Raw genomic sequence first — 9,383 nt, 5'->3', positions numbered from 1 at the left:
AACTCACTTCAAGTCCTGCCTCCAAAAAGCTTTCTGTGGTCACTCATGACTCTGTCCACTGCCACTGATGTTCTCTCCATCCTGTGAATTCTTACAGCACTTTGCATGTGCCTGGGGATAAGTACATAACATGAAGGAGGAGGAAATATCTAAGAGCACAGACTCAAGTGGACCCAGAATAACTTCTTTAAAATGTAATGTTTTTACAAACAGACATGAATGTTGTATCTCCATAATCCATTTAAGGAGTCTACTAATGCTCCAGGAAGATGGTCCATGTATATTCTGAAGCTTCTATAAACCCCCGGCACATGCTATGTGCCCCAGCAACACATCCGCTCAAGCAACATGGCCGAGAACCATGGAGAGAAAGGACTCAACAAAGAAGTCTGAAATAATGAATAGATAAGTGAATCAACAAAGTCAAATGGTTTTTCCCCTCTATTATTAAGTGCAATTTAGATACATGGCAGCTCCAAATCTCCAAACTTATAGACCTGACCATCTTAGTATTCAGAAAAACAAAGTCCTCCAGATGGCAGGTCTCAGCCTCTTTAGAAGGCATTTGGAACACCTTCTGATTCCTGAATATGCCACTTGGAGTCCCCCACCCTGATTTCAACAGGCTTCTCAAAATATTTCTTCCAGACTCATACTCCTTCTCTCCAAGAGGAATTTGGGTGAAAAAAGTGTCTTCCATTTCATTACATGTACACAAAAGAAGGAAATTCTGTGGTGATTGATCCAGGTGTATTGCACACAGGCTACCTCCCCAGGCACTTCAAGATCCATCACCATTATTTTAGATTAAAAATTAGCTGATAGCTACATCAGGGAGGGAAAAAAAAAATAACATGTTCTGTTCTTTTCTATCTTTATGTAACATACTTGTCATGCACCAACCCTACAAAAGAAAAGCCCAGCCCAGCCACATCTGTCTCTGCACATAATAAGAAAATGTTTACCTCTAAAATTCTGTTCATACACCAACACATTTTAAGGTCTGGCCATTTGTGGCTACTTATAGATTATAAATAGCAGTTAAAAGAAAGAAATAAACCCAGGAAGAGCTGGAGGAGGCACAAAGAAAGGATGAAGGGAACCCCAGGCCCTCAGCAAGTCAAAGCCAAACAGCTGAATTGTATGTAAACATTATGAAAGAAAATGCAAAGGTTGTCAGGAAGAAGAAGCAGCTTCCCCAGCCCTCCCCACACCCTCTCTGTCCAATTTTTGTTATCATGATTCTTTCCCTATTTTGTGCATGTCCACCCCCCATCACCTGTACAGATAAATGCTTAACGTCACAACCTCGCACACACCCAGTCTGATTCCAGAGATGTGAAAAGGCATCCAGGATGTGCAGCTGCAGCTACCTACTCTCCAGGCTTCCCAGAGTCCTCCTTATCCCACTGTAATTTAGATATGAAGAGTCTGTCTCTCAAAGTCTAGGTTTATAAGTGACTTAAATGTTATCCCCAAAGATCCTTGGTGAAGAAGATGAGCTAAATATTACCTTAACAAATCATCTTCCGAGAATAGAAAAATGATGCCTGTCACCTTTAAAAAGCCAACCAATCAATAACAAAATAATGAGCTCATAAGAATAACAATTCTTTTTTTTCTCCCATGATGCCAACTATATGCAATAGCACTGTTTTCAAAAGAAGCACAATTTACTCCTCTTAAAGGGAGCCCATGAGGAAGTATCCACTATGCTTTGGGCTCTTCATATTGTATTCTCAAGAGCACGGAGCAATATGTTATGTGTCTGATTATTATTTGCACCACTCAATTAGTCAATACATGCAATCAGATTAATTAGGAGGTAGTAGAAACCTGTGAAAAAGAAACAGGAAAGGAAAAGGTTTTCAAAAGAGTAGAAGGAAGTAAAAGAACTGATTAGGAGTCACTAAGCAATTATTTCCAGTCCTTTCCCTCCAATGATGCCTTTTTTACTTCAAGAAATGTTAGGGTTCTGGTTAAAGATGGAAGACAACACACTCAGCCTTCAATCTCTTCAAAAAAACCATCAAAACCACAAAAAGACTTGGGTAAAGCCTAAATCCCCAGAACAAAGTGAAAAGGACAAAGACAAAAGCAACATGGTGTGAAAGGCAAATAAAATTTCAGGGAAAAATTAAGCTTGGAAGCCAAGTCACAAAAAACAAACAAACAAAACAATTGCGTTTTCTTTTGTTCCTAAACTGATAGCCACAGATAGAAGCCATATGTCTCCACCAGGGGCCTCCCTCACCCTGACAATGTAAATTAACAACTTATCTTCATGGTATGGGACAAGAGGAGACTAGAGATTGTCCCCACCTACCCCAAGATGAATGCATATTTGACTGCTTTCTCTACTCCATGTTTATCTTATGTAAAGTGCAGATTCATTAAGCACAAGGTGAATACATAACTAACTGTTCTCTCTACCCCTCCTTTTTTTTCTTTTTTTTGAGACAGAGTCTCCCTCTGTTATCAGGCTGTGGCCACTGCAACCTCTGACTCCCTGGTTCAAGTGATTCTCCTGCCTCAGTCTCCCAAGTAGCTGGGATTATAGGCATGCGCTACCATGCCCAGCTAATTTTTGTATTTTTAGTAGAGACAGGGTTCACCATGTTAGCCAGGATAGTCTCGATCTCCTGGCCTCATGATTCACCCACCTTGAGCTCCCAAAGTGCTGGGATTACAGGCGTGAGCCACCGCACCTGGCCTATCCCTCCTTTCATGTGTAACATATGGATTCACAAGAAGGCGACCTCCTTTTTTGGCTTTGTTCTTTCCCCTCTTGCCCACTTTTCCCCTTTAAATATTGAAGCCCTCCAAATCCTCTTCAGAAAAAAGTACAGGCTACAGATCCTACCGTGGCTTATGTCTCCTTTTCCCAGGCATGTCTTCAACCTTGGCAAAATAAACCTCTATATTGATGGAGGCCTGTGTCAGATACTTTTTGGTTTACAATGATAATGGAAACTGGAAAGCAGATGGATGAGTGACTGGATCACTGACTTAGAAGGCTGAATCCTAAACCAGCCCAGGTACCTTTAGGAGTAGGGATGAAAGTGGGGTCCAAATATAAGGGGTCTGACTCAAATCTATTTAAGATACAGTTAGATACCTCCCAGCCCGTCATTCCCTCAGCACTTGGCTGAAGACTAGATGTTTACTCTCTTATTTGGGGTAAAATGTCAAGATTCTAGGTGCAGCTGAGGGTAGGGATAGCATATTAAAAACATGAGCAAGGAATCTGTTGAAGATTTACAGACTGATTTTGAGACACTCCCCCGCAACACCCACCCCAGGCTTATGTTTACTCTGTCTTAGTCCGTTTGTGTTCCTAGAAAGGAATACCTGAGGCTGGGTATAAAGAAAAAAAAGGGGGGTCTTATTTGACTCACAATTCTGCTGGCTGGAAGACTGGACATCTGGTGAGAGCCTCACGCTGCTTCCAGTCATGGCAAATGGCAAAAGGGAGCTGGTCTGTGCAGAGCTCATGTGGCCAGAGAGGAAGGAAGAGAGAGTGGGGGAAAGGTGCCAGGCTCTTTTTAACAACCAGCTCTCTCAGGAACTAACACAGCAAGAACTCACTCATTACCATGAGGACAACACCAATCCCTACCTGAGGGATCCACCCTCATGACCCAAACATCTCCCATTAGACTCCACCTCCAGCACTGGTGATCAAATTTCAGCATCAGGTTTGTAGGGGTCAAATATCTAAACCGTAGTACACTCAGTTCCTAGACATTGTCAGCCAGACTTTTACCCTCTAGATGGAACACTGGAAGAGCCTTCCTTGTAGAATCAGATCCCAATACAAATGACCTAGAGATATTGACATAAAGAGATTTGTCAAAGAAGTTCTTCAGCCAGACCAGCCTAGTAAAGCCCGCATTTGACAAGTCACACCCAACACGCTCAGAGTTTCCAATGGACTCCATGGAGACACCACTCAAATACAAAGGGCATAGACTCATTGGGGCATTTGAGGAAAACCTTTACAATGAAAGACAGAGGCCAAAATAAATAAGCAGAAAACAGCAACTTGGAGGAAACAGAGCTTATGAAAATATAAAAAGGAGCCTCAAAAATGGCATTGACAAGATGAATATCCCAAGGGCAAGAAGTTAAAATGGAAGAAATCACTCAGAAATAGAGCCAAAGACAGAGATGGAAAAAAAAGAAAAAAAAATAGGAAAACAAAAACATGATCAATTCAGGAGGTCCAATATTTGAACAAAAAATTTCAATAGAGTTGTTCTCTACTCTCTACATGAAAAAGAAGAAATCGACAAAGAAATAATTGAGATATCCCAGGATGGAAAACATGTTTCCAGATTGAAAGGGCCCTCTGAACTCTCACCACAACAGATGAAAATACAAAAATACTCTGTGAAACTTTAGACAACTAAAGAGAAAATCTTACAAGCTTTCAGAAAGAGGAGAAAGAGAGAGAAGGGAGTTTCAACAAAAGTATAACGAATCAGAAAAGACACTGAATTTCTTAGCAGCAACATTGGAAACTAGAAGGTAATGAGGCAGAGAAAGTGTTTTCTAATCCAAAATTTTATACAGTCAAACTGTAATTAAGTGTGTAGGCAGAATAAAGACATTTTTAGATATGCAAGATCTCAAAACACTTCTCATGCAACCTTTATCAGGGACATACTAGGTAGTAGTACCTCCACCAAATAATAGTACCAGTCGCCAAAATGAGACTCACTAAGAAAGAGAAAGACAATGGATACAGGACACAGGGGATGAAAAACAAGGGAGCAAAGGGAATTTCTAGGATAATGGTGAAAGAAACCCTTAAGATGGCAGCTGTGCAGTAGGCATAGAGTATAACTAGCCCAGCCTGGATCAAGTTAGAAGGTTCTGGAATCATCAAGAAGATGAAATTGTTGGAAATACCTAATGCGTTTAAGTACTGAAGACAGATTTATATCTTGGGAGCAAGTTAGGGGAATAAATTAGTAGTAAGCACAAAGAGAGCTAATCACCAAAGGGAAAAGGCAAATGTTTTACTTTTTATTTTACCAGTTGGAATAGCTTTTTGTTGTCATCATTGTTGTTGTTTTTATTTTTTAAATTTTTATTTCAATAGTTTTGGGGGAAGAGGTGGTATTTGGGTGCATGGAAAAGTTCTTTAGTGGTGATTTCTGAGACTTTGGTCCACCCTTCATCCGAGCAGTGTACACTGTACCCAATATGCAGTCTTTTATCCTTCACCTCCCTGCCACCCCTCCCTGTAAGCTTCTGCTTATAAGTGAGAACATAGGATGTTTGGTTTTCCATTCCTGAGTTACTTCACTTAGAATAATAGTCTCCAACTCCATCCAGGTTGCTTTGAATGCCATTATTTTTTTCCTTTTTATGGGTAAGTAGTATTTCATGGCATACGTATTTCATATGCATACACCACATTTTCTTTATCCATTTGTTGGTTGATGGGTATTTAGGCTGGTTCCACATTTTTACAATTGTGAATTATGCTGCTATAAACCTGCATGTGCAAGTGTCTTTTTCATATAATGACTTATTTTCCTCTGTGTAGATATCCAGTAGTGGGATTGCTGGATCAAACAATAGTTCTATAATACTTTTAGCTCTTTAAAAAATCTCCATACTGTTTTCCATAGTGGTTGTACTAGTTTACATTCCCACCAGCAGTATGAAAGTGTTCCCCTTTTACCACATCCATGCCAATATCTGTTGTTGTGTTTTTTTTAATCATGGCCATTCTTGCAGCAGTAAGGTGGTTTTGCATTGTAATTTTGATTTGCATTTCCCTGATAATTAGAGATGCTGAGCATTTTTTCATGTTGGGCATTGGTGTATATATATATATATTTTTTATAATTGTCTATTCATGTCCTTTGCCCACTTTTTGATGGCATTAATTGGTTTTCTCTTACTGATTTGTTTGAGTTCCTTGTAGATTCTGGATATTAGTCCTTTCTCAGATGCACTGTTTGTGAATATTTTCTCCCACTCTGTGAGTTGTCTGTTTACTCTGTTGATTATTTCTTTTGCTGTGCAGCAACTTTCTAGTTTAATTAGGTCACATCTATTTATCTTTGTTTTCATTGCATTTGCTTTTGGGTTCATAAAGTCCTTGCCTAAGCCAATGTCTAGAAGAGTTTTTCCAGTATTGTCATATAGAATTTTTGTGACTTTGGGTATTATATTTAAGTCTCTATCCATCTTAAGTTGACTTTTGTGTAAGGTAAGAAATGAGGATACAGTTTCATTCTTCTACATGTGGCTTGCCAATTATCCCAGCACCATTTGTTGAATAGGGTGTACTTTGTCCCACTTTATGTTTTTGTTTGTTTTGTTGAAGATCAGTTGGCTATATTTGGCTTTATTTCTGGGTTCTCTTTTCTATTCCATTGGTCTACATGCCCACTTTTACACCAGTACCATGTTGTTTCAGTAACAATAGCTTTGTAGGATAGTTTGAAGTCAGGTAATGTGTGATGCCTCTAGATTTGTTTTTGGGATTTGTGGGGTTTATTTGCTTGGTTACTTATTCTTGCTTTCACTATGTGGGCTCTAGAAAAGGCAAATATTACCTTCAGAAAAAACAAAAGGCTCTACAGGAAAGAAATAGTAATCATAGTATACTAAATGGCTCAGTTGTGAATAGCACCTACATAGGTCATAAGAATGCAAACACTGAATGTTAAACCACATGTGAAAGTGAAGTGTATAAAGAAAACTGAAACCCCCTCTTCCTTAATGGGAAATAAGCAGATTATTCCTACTATAAAAAAAAGTCAAGAAAGAGCAAGATAAGGATGTTATTTAGAGATATGTAGGTAAATTCCAAAAAAGTATAAGTACTTCTGAAGGGCAGGAAATGGAGGGCAAAGTTGGGAATGGAAGGGGGACTCCCATCAAGCTCTTCACTTTTACTATTTGACTCTTTAAACTATGCAGATATATAACTTTTTTTTAAAGAAACTATTTTTAAAGTAAAAAGAAAGTTTATGGATATCCCCATGTATATTGACTGTCTCTTGGCTGAGAAAGAACATGATAAAAGCCACACTTTAAAATATATTTGAACTTCCTTACTCAGAGAAGCATTTATATACATTAGAAAAATAGTAGATTCACGTAAGTACAAAACACATAATTGATTCATTCCAAAGCAGTGCTCAGTATGTGTATGGATTTCCTCTCCATATAAGGTTTAGTAATTAAGAGACTTAACCTACCTAAGCCTCAGTTTACCATAAATGTTACCAAGAATGGATGCAGTTGTTCATTTGCTCTTTGGATGCTGTAAGATCCATATCTTTTTAAAGTTCCCTTTTATATGTACTAGCTTGAGTAGGTATCGAATTGTTGCACCCAAACATGCCCTGAGAAAAATAGTGAAGATATATACACTACTCAAAGTTGCCCAGTTGGCAAGTGATAGAGACATGATTTGAAACTAGTACAAAGGCTATTCTACTTTGCTACACATTTATAGATCTTCATAATTTTTCTTCAGTGACTTTTTTTTTCCACAAAAAGCACTTTTTATTTGAGACAAAGAGAAGTCTTACTGAAAGGATTACATTTCCAAGCAGTCAAAACTCAACTGCTAGTGGCACTATTTTGGCCACGTAGATTCTGCTTCTCTTTGGTCAGAAAAGGGTATTCAGGTTGTACTTTCCCCAGCTGGGCAAAAAGAAGGGCAAAGCAAAGCTACTCTAGTTACAGGGCTCTTCAGATCCAACATCAAGATAGACACACCCTCGCTGGCCACTCTACAGGTTGCTGTCCCACTGCTGAGTGAAACAGGCCATACTGTCTTTGCAAGGAAAACAAAATGAGGCAGGAAACACAGTATAGGTCACTTGGGGACAAGCAGGCATCCACAGCTCCAAATTCCTCATGGAAGGGGTAATCCTTGCGGGAGGCACAGCCCACCAAGGCACAGATGCTCCCATTTCTGTTGCAACTGAATAAGGTGGTCATATCCTGGCTGTTCAATTTAAAGTCGAAGACCTTAAAGTTCTCAGCAATGTGTTCTGGTGTCACAGACTTGGGGATCACCACCAAGTTCCTCTATGTGGGGAACCAGATCAGAACCTGGGCTGTAGTTTTATTATGCTTGGCTGTGATTGCCTTGATCCTGGGATCTTCCAGGAGGGAAGGATCTGCAGGCTTGGCCCAGGGCCTGTCAGGAGAGCTGAGAGGGCTGTAGGCGGTCACCATGATGCCTTTGGACTGACAGTACTGGATTAACTTCTCCTGAGTGAGGTACAGGTGGCACTCAGTTTGGTTAACCGCATACTTATACTTTAAGTCAGGCTTGTTTAAGATCCTCTCAATCTGGAGATGGTTGAAGTTGAAGATGCCAATAGCTTTCACCAGCCCTTCATCTACTAGCTCTTCCTACTAGCCTTCCATGTGTCCAGAATGTTGGTGTCACTGGGAACCACGTTACCTGACTCATCTAATGAGAAAATTCCTTCCCAGACTTGAAGCTTGTTGGCCAGCGAATATGGTAGAGGTCCAGGTAGTCCAGTTTCAGGTCAACGAGCATCTTCTGGCAGGCTCCTTTCACCAGGCCCTTCTCATGGTATGCTTGCCACAGCTTGTTGACCATGAAGAGCTCCTCACGTTTCACTACCTGCTCCCTGAGCTTCTCCTGAATGGCCACTCCCACCTCATTCTTATTCTGGTACACGTGGGCACAGTCGATGTGGCAGTACCCAATGTCAATGCCCACCTTCACAGCCTCAGTTACCTGGCCCAGAGGAGACTTCCAGGTGCCTAGCCCCAGGAAGGCCATCTTGGTGCTGTTGTTGAGCATGAAGTGGCTGGCCGTGGCTGCTGCGCTCTCCAGACCTCCGCCCAGAACCATGCACCTCAGTGACTCTTTAGGTAACTTAATAATATTAAAACAGCTATGTCTTTAAGAATGCCTGGTCTAATCAACAATGAAATATTTACTGTGACAGTGGAGCCACTTAATAGATTTGGATTTGCAAAGCCAGTAGGTGGGAGGTTGCTTATTTTCTAATAGGTACCTGATGTGAAGCAGTGAGTGCTTTTATTATGGCCACAGGGACCTACCTGATTTTCCCAACTATGGATAGGTAGAGAGACTGAGGTAGCATGTAGTCTAGTCTACATGCGTTTTATATATAAATATACTATTAAAATGTCAAAAATAAACTATATATTTTCTAATTAGAACATATAAAAAAATGGACTCATATGTGTAATCCCAACACCTTGGGAGGCTGAGGTGGGAGGATCCTTGAGCCCAGGAGTTCAAGACCAGGGTGGGCAACACTGTGAGACCCTGTCTATATAAATATATAATGCTTTTTAAAAAATAAACATATGAAAAAGGGAAATATCATTTACCAAAA

The 9,383-nt window shown here is 40.1% G+C and overlaps 1 pseudogene; it reads right to left on the bottom strand.

Annotated features, from left to right (window-relative positions):
• Nucleotides 1–1,792: 1,792 nt before the first annotated feature.
• Nucleotides 1,793–8,869, bottom strand: LOC105502851 (annotated as a pseudogene).
• Between the last annotated feature and the right edge of the window lie 514 nt (nucleotides 8,870–9,383).

Source organism: Colobus angolensis, unplaced genomic scaffold, assembly GCF_000951035.1.
Source record: "Colobus angolensis palliatus isolate OR3802 unplaced genomic scaffold, Cang.pa_1.0 Scaffold81, whole genome shotgun sequence".
NCBI lineage: Eukaryota > Metazoa > Chordata > Mammalia > Primates > Cercopithecidae > Colobus > Colobus angolensis.
The sequence above is the reverse complement of the archived record's forward strand: the minus strand, read 5'-3'. Positions and strand labels throughout refer to the sequence as shown.